The sequence below is a fragment of the Schistocerca gregaria genome, chromosome 6, assembly GCF_023897955.1.
Source record: "Schistocerca gregaria isolate iqSchGreg1 chromosome 6, iqSchGreg1.2, whole genome shotgun sequence".
Taxonomy (NCBI): domain Eukaryota; kingdom Metazoa; phylum Arthropoda; class Insecta; order Orthoptera; family Acrididae; genus Schistocerca; species Schistocerca gregaria.
The window spans coordinates 311,872,103-311,884,837 of NC_064925.1; the positions used below are offsets into that span (position 1 = coordinate 311,872,103).

At 38.6% G+C, this 12,735-nt stretch overlaps 1 protein-coding gene across 4 annotated transcripts in view; it reads right to left on the reverse strand.

The window, feature by feature from the left end:
* LOC126278384 (oxysterol-binding protein-related protein 3-like) overlaps positions 1–12,735 on the reverse strand; it is a 277,416-nt gene that overhangs the window by 114,251 nt on the left and 150,430 nt on the right. The gene's annotated exons all lie outside the window — the stretch shown is intronic.

The window sequence follows — 12,735 nt, forward strand, 5'->3', positions numbered from 1 at the left end:
CTACAGAAATTACAAAAAATGCTACCTGTCACACCTAGTGCTTTGCATACGTAACAAAGAAGATAAAAAAAGCAGGCAGCACTTCTGGCCAGAAGATGAAATATTCAGTACTGCTGATACACACAAATTATTACATAAATTTGTCCAAATTTTTGCTGTTTTTTATTAACACTTTATTAATTTGTTATATGTTTATCATAAGATGGAAACACAATCAGTTATTACAGTGCCAATAAAAAAGCAGCAAAAGCTTGCAAGAATTTAAGTAATATGTCATTCTTTGGCCTCACACATGCTATGGGCCTATCAGAAAGGAAACTTGAATTTCACACATAGGTTTGTAGGTCAAAAATAAGGGCATGGCAGGGCACTCAGTCAATTAACTTAAGTACAAATAAAAAGAAATATGCATGAATAACAACATATGTAAAGTAAAACATTGTTTTATGAATTTAGTGGAAGTAGATGTTACTACACACATTTCCACACACGCAGTGATAGCAAGAAGGGTCACTAATTCAAGAAATTTTGTCTTATCGGAAGAATAACTGGCAATTGGAAATAGATTATATTAATTGTTATTCTTATACAAAAATAGGATAGTAACACCAGTGCTGCGAATAGTAGATTGAAATTTATTTTGCTTTTCAACATAATCACCACGTAAATTCAAACACGTCTCATTGTTTGACAAGGCACTGAAGGCTTGTAATAAATAATTCTCATAACAGCTGGTTGCACCCCAATAAGTGGCCTCTTGAGCTACAGGCTTCAACGTTTTCAAAGTGCTTTTCATCCAGATAATTTTCAAGAGGTACAAACAGATGAAACTCATGGAAGCTATATTGAGGCTGTAAAGTGGATGTTCCAAGTGTTCTCAATGAATGTATGTCTGCAATAATGCTTGTTGTCTGAGGTCCAGGTAATTTGTGGCATATGGCCTATCATAATTATAGCGGAGTGACATAGTATGATACAGTATTAACTGTCTCCCTACAAGGCTGGAATTTCAGCAATAACACACCCAGCACATCCCAAGATACAATCTTCATAACCTTGCATGCTGAAAGAACCATTTGAACTTGTTTTCTAGAGATGAAGGATTCTTCCATTCCATTATTCAGAATAGTAGTGGTCAATCCACGATTTGGACCATGAGATGGTCCATCTTAGGAAATAAACTGCTGCTTCAGTGTAACCCATTAGGTGCTGCATTGTTAAGCCCAATCTCTTCAATTTGTGCACTGAAGTCAACCACTGGGGGATCCAATACACACAAACTTTACGAAAATTCATCTATTTACAAATGATGATACACAAATATCTATGAGACCAAACAGGAAGAAGTGCAGTATCAAAACTTATATTTTCATCGATAAGTTCTTCCACATGTTACAAAGTGGCCTCACAAGATGGACAGGATACAGGATGAAGGATCAGTTTCCAACTATGTGGAAACTGTATTTGCAAAAGTGAATCATACAAACCAACAGTTTTGCATCAAGGTATTTGCTACAGGAGAAGTGTGGTGATAGCCAATTGATATAAAGATGGCAATGAGATCAATCAACTTTCTATGCTCACGGGTTTAAATCAAACTTGCTACAATATTCTTTTATTTTTGGTAAGAGAATGGAAGCTGCCATGAAATTCATTTATTGTTATTTTAATCAAGATAAACTTTATGTAAAATAAGGATAAATGATTAGTGTACTAGTGTGTGAACTTTCACCATACATGTTTGTTTCTGTGTGTGTGCAGACTGCATTTTTTGTTTTGGTTTTTAAGTTTTTTCTCATAAAATACATTATCTTGTTTTACGGAGCTGGATATGAAAACTGACCAAAAGAGTTCTGCACTTACCACACACACACACACACACACACACACACACACACACACACACACACACAACACCAGAAAAGATAAATATACAGTTTTTGAGTGTTCAATTAATGGCCCATCTTAGATTAATACATTAATACGCAATATGTATTAACAAAAAATCACTAAAATAAGCAAAGCTTGCACACCCTTCTCAAAATCCTTCAAGAGAGACATACAGAACTGTTGCCTCACACGTAATCAGCTGTCAGCCTCAATATTTCACACAATGTTATCACAGGCATAGTACACATTGAAATCAATCACCAAGAGGAGCGTCTTCATGAACAGAAACCCAGCTTGCTTTGCATCATGTGGGAAGTAGGAAATATCTGGGTGTAGGAAAAATGGATTTCTTTTAGTTTACTGGATGCAGATGATCTCTGCTTTTACAATAAATATAGTATGACAGATTCTGCTCTGAAGGCTTACCACAACATGAACAGGACTTGTGAACAAGTGAGTTTTCAAGAAACAGAGGCAGAGTCGCACTGGGGAGTGCTTAACTTTTTGTTAAATAATGTCAAATTTACATTGCTAAGAGCTGAATCTACATCTACATCCATACTCCACAAGCCACCTGACTGTGTGGTGGAGGGTCCTTGAGTACCTCTATCGGTTCTCCCTTCTATTTCAGTCTCGTATTGTTTGTGGAAAGAAAGATTGTCAGTATACCTCTGTGTGGGCTCTAACCTCTCTGATTTTAAACTCATGGTATCTTCGCGAGATATACGAAGGAGGGAGCAATATACTGCTTGACACCTCGGTAAAGGTATGTTCTCGAAACTTCAACAAAAGCCTGTACCGAGCTACTGAGCATCTCTCTTGCAGAGTCTTTTACTTAAGTTTATCTATCATCTCCATAACTGTGTCGAAATTACTAAATGATCCTGTAATGGATCACTCTGCTCTCTCTCTCTCTCTCTCTCTCTCTCTCTCTCTCTCTCTCTCTCTCTCTCTCCCCCCCCTATCAACCATATCTGGTATGGATCCCACACTAGTGAACAGTATTCAAGCTGTGGGCGAACAAGTGAATTGTAACCTCCTTCCTTTGTTTTCGGACTGCATTTCCTTATGATTCTTCCAATGAATCTCAGTTCGGCATCTGCTTTATCAAAAATTAATTTTATATGGTCATTCTATTTTTAATCACTCCTAATGCCTACTCCCAGATAATTTATGAATTAACTGCTGCCAGTCACTGACCAGCTATATTGTAGTTAAATGATAAAGGATCTTCCTTTCTATGTATTCGCAGCACATTACACTTGTCTACATTGAGATTCAATTGCCATTCCCTGCACCAAGAGTCAATTCATTGCAGATCCTCCTGCATTTCAGTAAAATTTTTCATTGTTACAACCTCTTGATGTACTACAGCATCATTCACAAAAAGCCTCAGTGAACTTCTGATGTTATCCACAAGGTCATTTATATATAGTGTGAATAGCAATGGTCGACACTCCCTTGCGGCCCACCTGAAATCACTCTTCTTCGGAAGACTTCTCTCCATTGAGATTGACATGCTGCGTTCTGTTATCTAGGAGCTCTTCAATCCAATCACACAATTGGTCTGATAGTCCACTTGCTCTTACTTTTTTCATTAAACAACTGTAGGGAACTGTATCAAATGCCTTGCCGAAGTCAAGAAACACGCCACCTACCCGGTAACCCATGTCGGCCCTCTGAGTCTTGTGGAACTTGGTTTCACAGAATCGTCTTTTTTGAAACCCATGCTGGTTCCTACAGAGTAGATTTCTAGTCTCCAGAAAAGTCATTATACTCAAACATAATACGTGTTCCAAAATTCTACAGCTGATCGACGTTAGAGATATAGGTCTATAGTTCTGCACATCTGTTCAACGTTCTTTCTTGAAAACAGGGATGACCTGTGCCCTTTTCTAATCTTCTGGAAAGATACACTCTTCTACAGACCTACGATACACCACTGCAAGAAGGGGGAAAAGTTCCCTCGCATACTCTGTGTAAAATCGAACTGGTATCCCATCAGGTCCAGCGACCTTTCCTCTTTTGAGCGATTTTAATTGTTTTTCTATCCCTCTGTCATCTATTTAGCTATCTACCATTTTGTCAACAGTGCGACAATCTAGAGAAGGAAGCACAGTGCAGTCTTCCTCTGTGAAACAGCTTTGGAAAAGACATTTAGTATTTCACCCTTTAGTCTGTCATCCTCTGTTTCAGTACCATTATGGTCACAGAGTGTCTGGACATTCTGTTTTGATCCATCTACCGCTTGGACATAAGACCAAAATTTCTTAGGATTTTCAGCCAAGTCAGTACATAGAACATTACTTTCGAATTCGTTGAACACTGCTCGCATACCCCTCCTCACACTACATTTCACATCGAGTAATTTTTGTTTGTCTGTAAGGCTTTGACTATGTTTATGTTTGCAGTGTAGTTCCCTTTGCTTCTGTAGCAGTTTTCTAACTCAGTTTTTGTACCACGGCGGCTCTTTTCCATCTCTTGCCATCTTGCTTGGCACATACTCATCTAATGCATACTGCATGATGGTTCTGAACTTTGTCCACTAATCGTCAACACTATCTGTACTTGAGATAAAACGTTTGTGTTGAGCCAGCAAGTACTCTGAAATCTGCTTTTTGTCACTTTTGCTAAACAGAAAAATCTTCCTACCTTTTTTAATATTTATATTTACAGCTGAAATCACAGATGCTGTAACCACTTTATGATTGCTGATTCCCTGTTCTGTGTTAACTGTTTCAATTAGTTCGGATCTGTCTGTCAACAGAAGGTCTAATATGTTATCGCCACGAGTCAGTTCTCTGTTTAGCTGTTCGAGATAGTTTTCAGATAATGCACTTAAAAAATTTCTCTGAATTCTTGTCCTTGTCACCCATTACAAGCATCTGAGTCTCCCAGTCTATATCTGGTAAATTAAATATCCACCCAAAACAATAACATGAATGGGAAATCTACTCGAAATATTTTCCAAATTTTCCTTCAGGTGTTCTGCCACAACAGCTCCTGAGCCAGGGGGCCTATAGAGACATCACATTACCATGTTTGAGCCTGCTTTAACTGTGACCTTCACCCAAATTATTTCACATTTCGGATCTCCATCAATTTTCCTCAATACTATTGCACTTTTTATTGCTATAAACACACCTCCCCCTTCACCGTCCAGCCTGTCTCTGCGGTATACATCCCAATCTGAGTTTAAAATTTCATTACTCTTTACATCTGGTTTCAGCCACTAGTACTATGTGGGCAATGTGACCGTTTATTAATGAGATCAGTTCTGGGACCTTTCTATAGCCGCTCCTCCAGTTTACTATCACCACATTAATACTGTCATTCCCTGTTGTGTTTTGCCTACTGTTACCTTCTCGCGTCTCAGGAGGCATCTTGTCAGGCCTAGGGAGGAAATTACTAATCTAAAAAAAAATCACATGTGCACTCCACACATACTCCGCTACCCTTTGTAGCTGCTTCCTGTGTGCAGTGAAGGCCTGACCTATTCAGGGGGACCCTACATTTCTCCACCCGATAGCGGAGGTCGAGAAATTTGCACCCCAGATCTCCACAGTATCATATGAGCCTCTGGTTTAAGCCTTCCACTCAGCTCCAAACCAGAGAACCGGGATCAGTTCTGCAGACGACACTACAAATAGTTAGCTCAGATTCCACCCCACGAGTGAAGCTTTCCGCCTTCACCAACTCCGCCAACCACCTATATGAACTGAGGATGACCTCTGAACCCAGACGGCAGGAGTCATTGTTGCCGACATGAGCAACGATTTGCAGTTGGGTCACCCAGTGCTCTCTATCGACGCTGGCAGGGCCTCCTCCACATCTCGAATGAGACCCCCTGGCAAGCAGAGTGAACACTGGCCTTATTCCCTGACCTCTCTGCTATTTCCCTAAGGGGCTCCATCACCCGCCCAACATTGGAGCTCTCAATTACTAATAACTCCCCCCCCCCCTCCCCCCCACACCTCCCTCCCTGTGTGCCTGCTCAGACCTTGCTGAAGGAGTGGCCATATGCCCACTCACAGGCAGACTGGGTGATGACACACAGCCAGCCTCCACATTGACCCTCCACCTTGTGCGACGCGAATGCCGCTGAATCGCCCACTCCCCTTGGGGAGAGGGTGGCCCAACCGTGTCCGGTACTCCCAAAGATGTCTTGACAGCAGGGACCGTGAGTGAAGCTCGTGACACCTGGGATGTACCATGCAATGCACCAGACTCCCCCTGCCACTTGCAATGGATCTGGGAGATGTATTATTTTCAACTGAAGTTATCGATACCGAATTTAGTGGGCGAAGTGGTGAATGTTTTTCTCTTATATTTTTGTCGGAATTTTTATAAATTATAATCTACTTATTTTTTATGTTAATTTACTATTATGTTTAAAAATTGCAATATATTGATTGATATTGGTGGATATGACGAACAATATCAAAGAGACTTATTACAAGCGGAAGTTGGTTGTCGAGTGGAATATCTTTGAAGCTAGAGTCCTTCATGTCACTTGTAGAGTCGTCGGCTGTGGTCGGTTGAGACACAGTCGTGGAACAAAGTTGTACTTCCCTGTGAAATAAATCGAAAGTGAATGATGAACTTATGAGTTTTTTGTATTACTTTTTATATCAAGTAGCAGCAAGCAAGCACATCCAGAAAGAAAAAATGGTATTAGAAACACCCAAATTGAGACAGACATGGTGAACAGCGGAACTTCTGCATCCAACAAGCGGCACTATTGGAATCATACTCATATTAGACAACTGAAGCCACCTGAAGGAATTTAACTATTATATATATATATATATACAAAAAAGTGACTACTTAATTTGATCTATGCCAGGTTTTATTACAAAATAACAATAGTGGAACGACAGTTTCACACTACACTCCGAGGCAGCAGCCTGAAGATAGCTGACCACGGCCATCAGCACGTTCAGCTGTTCGCGAACAGTGGCCAGCTCCTATGCATCTGTACACAGCAGTCACACTTCCTATCCATCCTAGGAAATCTACAATTTACTGTAGAGTGAAGTAATCAACTTTTAACTAGACTGCTAATTCACTAAAGGCGGCTGATAGCTGACTAAACTGTGGTTACTAGACACTTCTTGTTGGAAACAATGAAAATAAGCACTAACTGTCTCTGGACTGTGTTCAAAACAAAAACTAAATCTATGGAACACTATTACTAGTACCTGAAAATTAAAGCTTCCTAAAAGCAAAAACACACTGAAAAAGAAGTGACATGTAAGGAAAACACAGTTAATACTTAAATTTACATAGCTTGCTGTATAGGAGATCTGAAGCAGACTGCAGTTACGATGACAATTCTTTACTCACAATCTGTTTCTATCGTCAAACCATCAATAAGTATAGAAACTTCTGGGAAGATTAAAACCGTGTGCCGGATTGAGACCCAAACTCAGGACCTTTGCCTTTAGCAGGCAGGTGCTTAATCTGCCAGGAAGTTTAATATCACACTCTGCTGCAGAGTGAAAATCTCATTCTGAATCATTAAGTATTCTTTATACCAAGGGAGAGAACACATGAGACACGCTTAAATACTATGCCACATACATATTTAGTCCTTTATAACAGCTTCCAAAGCAGTATTAAATCTGTTGCACCAAGTAACATAAAATCCATACCACATCATTGAAATTAAGTGTACAAAACAAAGTAATGGGGCTGACAATGTTCATACATGCAATGAAAAACTTAAATATCATGTGTTTGCATAATGTTTGTATTTGTATACTATTGATGGCAGGTAAGACTATACAAAAGCATTATATTTAAGTATTTTGTCATACATATGAGAACACTTCATTTTTTGCTCTAACTTCAGTGACGCAGGATGGATTCTATCCTATTTGAAAAAACAGTTTTAATATTGTTATGAACAATACCATAAATGACTATAAACATGTACCGGTATGTATCATCGTATTATGAGAGATTTTGCGAGGACGTACACCATGTAGAATTATATTAACAGTTAAACATGAAATGTATCTCGCGTGTTCTCTTCCTTGCCAGACACAATACATCATGATGATCTTAAGACTGAAAGTAATTGTGAATAAAGATTTAGATTTATTTATCAGTAGCTCTTGGCAGTTGAGTCATTTTTCAAATTTGTACAACTTTTAGTGTATCACTTTCTAAAAAAGTTCACATTCACTAAAAAATGGATAATACATTTTGTGAGAAGAGCATACAAAAAACACAGCCAGCACTTATTATCAAAGAAGGTTGGAACAAACGCTTATTACCTTTTTTTCCTTTTTCTCAAAAAAATTTCTTTAATTTTAAATAACAATAAATAGATTTCCTGGCAGGTTCCATTCCCTACACATGCCTTGTTCCACTTGGCTTTCACCCAGTTGACTCAGGTCTTCCTCCTGAAGTTGTGGTGTTACCTATCACTTCAGAAGTGTGATGCAGACCTACGTCTACCTTGCATATGAATGATGCTTGAAAATTACGAAATGGCATCATAATTTAATATTTAGGAGAACACAACTGTTTTGCACTTTTTGGTATACATTTTTCATGTGGCAAGTCATCTCATCTCAAGGAATGTTGTGGGTCTTCAAGATGCGAACAATGATCATTCTACTTTCACAAGTGGAAATGTCTGTTGGGATGTTGATGAATGCTCCATGGATCATTGCCCACAGGTCACAGCAGTGCTTTGGCTCTAGAGCAAGAGCGATTGATGATAATGTGAAAAGTAATTGAAGCAAAATACATGTGTCAAACAGTCAATCTGGCGTTTTTATTTATGAAGAGAGGCTAAACTTTGGCAGAATGCCTTTATAAATGTGTTAAATCAATTTTCAGTTTCAACTTGATTGTATGATTTACTTTTTGTGATTGAAATGTACCAGTTTTATGTGGTCCTTTCCTGTCTTTTTTTTTTGTAGGTGCCTAACTGCCGAAATAAATGGCTTTTGTTGTCTTTGTGATTATTATTTATTCCTTTACTATTAAAAACAATTAGTGTTGCTGTAAAAACAAATAACAGTAGACAAGTGTTTTAATAACCACTAATATTTACTTGGCTTACTATAGGATCATACCTCCTTCAAAAGCAACAATAAATGCCAGAGCTCAAACATAATTTCATTATTGTTCTTTCAGTTTTCACTGCAGCATTCCTGTGCAAGGTATTTCGTAACATGTCAAAATTCAGTGCAAATGTAGTAAACTGCCAAGTTATAGTAATACTTTCAGATCTGAGGTATTTTCTACTGCCAGTAAAGTACTTCAGTGCAAAATATAAGGGGCATTCAAATAAAATCCAGTCACTAGTGTAAAATAACGGTAACGATTTTATTAACTCAAAAATGTAGTTATACACAGTACACACACTCAAAAATAGTCGCCAAAACGGTTAGCAAATTTATCCCATTGCGACACTAGCCGGTCTATTCCATCCTTGAAGAAGCTGGTAGGCTGCTGTAGGATACAGGCCTGGACCCAGTCACACACTTTGTCATCCGCTGCGAATCAATGTCTGTGAATAGTTTGTTTTAGAGGTCCAAACACATGAAAGTCACACGGTGAAAGGCTGGGACTGTACAGTGGATGTTCCAGCACTTCCCACCAAAACTGCTGCAATGTTGTCTTCACCGCATTGGCTGTGTGTGGGTGGGCATTATCATGCAGGAGGGTAACGCCATTGGACAACATGCCTCAGTGTTAAGACTTTATGTCTTGTCTAAGGTTCTGTAAAGTGGCCTGATAACGCTGGGTATTGATGGTGGTTTCCCGTTCCAGGAACTAGACAAGGAGTGGGCCCTTATGGTCAAAAAAGGAGGACATCATGACCTTTCCAGAGCTGATGTGCACAGCCTTTGATTTCTTTGGAGGTGGTGAAGTCACATGTTTCCACTGCTTGCTCTGATACTTGCGTTGTGGTTCAAAATTACGACACCACGCGACAGAAAGCCGTATTCCTCCTCACGATAGCATTGCAGATGACTCAAAGACAGCATCACTCGAGTATTGAGCTGTTCGGTGGTCAGTTGGTGGGGAACCCACTGCATACAGATTTTTCAAAAGTTCAAGTGTTGATGCATTATGGTGTGGGCGGTCCACACACTAATACCAAGTAACCGATGGATCTCATCCATGGTGATTCTGCAGTTGTCCAACACTAAACCATTCACTTCCGCAACCATTTCCGGTGTGGTGACACAATGAGCCTGTCCAGGACAAGCATCATCTTCCAGTGACTGGTGCCCCTCAAGGAATCGTTTGTGCCATTCCACAACACTTGAATGACTGACTGTACTCACTGTACACAGCCTTCATCTGTCGATACATTTCACGGCCTCCAATTCCCTCTGCTGCAAAAAATTGAATCACACCTTGTTGTTCCTGCTTACTCGCCTGCATGTTCGGTAGTGAACAATAACTTGTGTGACCTCCCCCTGTTTGGTGTGAAACCACACTGGTGCTATGCAACATCAAACAGTGCGCACGTGTCTGTCTCTACCAATAGATGTTGCCTCCATATCCACAGTTATGTGGTGCCACCTTACCATGTGAGGCAAAGGTAGACACACTGAGCAGGTTTCATTTGAATGAACCTCATATATAAGCAACCAGTGAACTATGAGAAGAAATATTTCATTTCTCAACATATCAGTACAACAAAACAATCTGCACTTTCCAAGGCTATTGAAGAGAAGATTTCTTTGCTTCCAACTGGAATTCCAACATCAAGCTGAAAACTGCAACTTCCATTTGACTTGTGCAAAGCTTTTATTGATGCCAAAATCTCTTTGTGGAAACTACAGTATCTCACATCAAGACAGTTTCTGGAGATACATACGGATGAGTCTGTGCCCAGTAAGTAGAGTTTGCAATAAGGTTACTCAACTGACTTTTATGATGAAGTAATGAAAATCAATAAAGATTGAGTAAAAAATAAAAAGATATGATTTTCAGTAGGCAAGCCAACTAATCCTACAGGATGTTTCATTGCCAATGTCATTGTTGGACCATTAGATCCTTCGAAAGGTGAATAAATAAAAGCATCCCAGCTTACAACACAAAAGTCTGGAGAAAGTTAACAATTTAACTATTGCACAGTTATTTACCAATTCATTACAGAACTGCCACCTTAACAAATTCAATATGAGAATGTATTACATTTCATCTTGGACACTATCACACAAGAACAGCACTAGGAAAACTTTAAAGCTGCTATTTCCAAACATACTTCACGTTTTCACAGTGTATCAGAAGAGATACGAAGTTTGTTTCTCTGTATTGACAAACTGATTTTCTTTATTAAGAACACCTTTGTCAAAGCTCCATAAAGGATTCCGACATTTAAGGTATACCTCTGCCCCCTCAACCTATCATAATGAGATGGGGGACATGGATTTCAGCAGCAGTTTGCTTGCTTCAGATTTCCTGAGTGGGTATCACTCAGGAGAATGAACATCTTCAATTATAGTAGTAAAGAAACTTCTCGGGCTTTTGGAAGTGAGAAATTACTTAACCTTCATTGCACTCGAATTTGACTTCAAGAAACACGGCAGTTTTTGCCAAAGTGAAAATTGTGGATGATGCAGTGTAAGAACTGGAGAATGTATCAGGGAAATGGGATTTATTAGTTGAGGAAAATTGTAAAACTCTGACACCCAAATATTGATCTTGTTTGAAAAGTTCTACAAGGTGAAAATGTTATTGCAGTAGAAATGGAAACTACAATGGTCCAATGTTTTAGATTTGCTCCAGTTACCTCTGTAGATATTGAGGGATGTTTATTTTATTTTATTTTATTTTATGACAAATGTATTATCTGACAGGAGACTCAAAACAACACCCAAAAATTTTAAAAAAAGAGTTTGGTTTTCTTGAGCATTCAATAAGCCAATAAGGCATTGTGATGTACATGCTTTCAAGAAACATTTTCTTTTTTACATCAAGTACTGTTAGGGCTTTGTTTAATACTTTAAAGTTACAATAAAAATAGTGCAATATTATATTACCATTAATGTGCTGATTACACGTGTGAATGCTGCAATATAGTGGGTAAATAGATATAATAGCAAGTTTTTCTATATTGCCTTTTGTTGCATATTTAACTACTTATGATGCCCTTTCACATTTTTATTTTAATAATTTATGACGCCTAAACATTCAATCTCTCATTTTGAAAGACATGTATGTGATGTCCCTGATTTGAGAAATATTTGTTCAGAAGTGTTCAAGATCTCGCATTTGAAGAATATATGGAGAATGTCACTGAAGAAACTCTTTGTATTTATCTGCTAGTATTTAAAGTTATATTGAAGATCTTAGTTCCAGCCTTAATTCAGACTCTAGACAAAAAATAAGTCTGACATACTTGCACAGTCACAGTCAAGAATTTCATCAAACTACAGCAGTGCAAGTCACACTGAAAAACAAGCATCCTAAAGCAGGGAACACTGCAGAGTTTATCTGGAAGAGATAAAAATCACTACTCCTTTGATTTCTTGAAAACTATCATGTTATGGGTCTGACATCTATGAATAAAATTCCCTTATTTTTGAGCAATCCAGTGTTACCACCTGGTCCAAAATTAATCCTGTATCATAACCTAGTACCTTTGCCCATTTTTTTCCACACATAGAAGCACAGGGATGTAAATAGGAGTTACTTTCAAATAACCCCAGAATAGTATGCCAACACTTGCTGAAATTGACACGTCACAGGATATGGCCTCACCTTTACAGATGTATTACTAAATACATATGGTTCAAATTGCAACTGTTTTCCTGCTTGAATTTCCATTTTTTCTTCCAGACTTGTGTGTCTCTTGCTCACTCAAAT